Below are 1120 nucleotides of genomic sequence, written 5' to 3' on the forward strand. Positions count from 1 at the left end.
CCTTTTTGGCTCATAAGTGAGTGCTTACCCCCCCCCCACCAAGTTAAATGCTTTGTTTTGATTTTAATGCAGTCTGTATATGTCCCAATGTGTCTATTGATATCTATCTATATCTGTCTGTATATGTCTGTTTGTCTATCTATCTATCTATCTATCTATCTATCTATCTATCTATCTATCTATCTATCTATCTGTCTATCTGTCTATCTATCTATCTATCTATCTATCTATCTATCTATCTATCTATCTATCTATCTATCTATCTATATACAGGGTGTCTCAAAAAGATGTACTCACTCTTTGACTTCCCAGTACTCATGCATTTTGTGTTCAAGTAGATGTTTATTGATATACATACAATCCTAAAAAGTTAAATTAAATTCAGGAAAATAAATTGTTGTAGAAACGATTATTTATTGTCATTTAGAATTATTTAATGTTCTCTCTCATTCCTGCGTGCTCGCAAATGTTCAAACTGCCTTCCTTCATTTTCCAAACAAAGCTGATAACATCCAACAATGGATTCGACAACATTGCCAAGCATTTCATTTGGAATTGCAAGACATTGTATTGTATTCGAATTTCATTTTTCAAATCATCAATTGTCACTGGTTTTGCAGCGTAAACCTTATCTTTAAGATGTCCCTATAAAAAAAAAAAAAAATCCATTGGCGTGAGGTCTGGGGAACGTGCAGGAAATTTAACGCTACCTCTCCTCCCAATCCATTTGTTTGGATTTGTTGCATAGTGAGGAGGCGCTCCATCTTGCTGGAAGTAAATCTCCTCGTCCCCAAACATCTCTTCAATTCGTGGACCGACGTTTTCCATCAGTAAGTTTAAGTAAACTGGGCCACTGACAGCTTGGTAAAAATAAAAAAAAAGAGAAAGGTCCAACGATACCCAATGTTGACACCCCACACCAAACTGTAACGCCTGGTAAGTTCAGACGGTGTTCCATAATAAAATGGGGATTTTCACGGGTCCAGTATGTGCAATTATGTCGGTTGACTGAACCATTTAACTTGAAGGTGGCCTCATCGCTCCATAAGATTTTCTCTGGAAACGTTGCATCGTCTGCGAATTTGTTCAGATACCATTCGCAAAATCGAACTCTCCGATC

General features: G+C 37.0%; 1 long non-coding RNA gene across 1 annotated transcript in view; it reads right to left on the minus strand.

Annotated features, from left to right (window-relative positions):
- Positions 1–312: 312 nt before the first annotated feature.
- LOC149133968 (uncharacterized) overlaps positions 313–1120 on the minus strand; it is a 13436-nt gene continuing 12628 nt past the window's right edge. The window contains exon 2 of the long non-coding RNA XR_016243006.1: positions 313–1120. This exon is cut by the window's right edge and continues 414 nt beyond it. This is a non-coding gene — a long non-coding RNA (uncharacterized LOC149133968).

Source organism: Octopus bimaculoides, chromosome 9 (genome assembly GCF_046866305.1).
Source record: "Octopus bimaculoides isolate indiv1 chromosome 9, ASM4686630v1, whole genome shotgun sequence".
In the NCBI taxonomy this organism is placed as follows: Eukaryota; Metazoa; Mollusca; class Cephalopoda; order Octopoda; family Octopodidae; genus Octopus; species Octopus bimaculoides.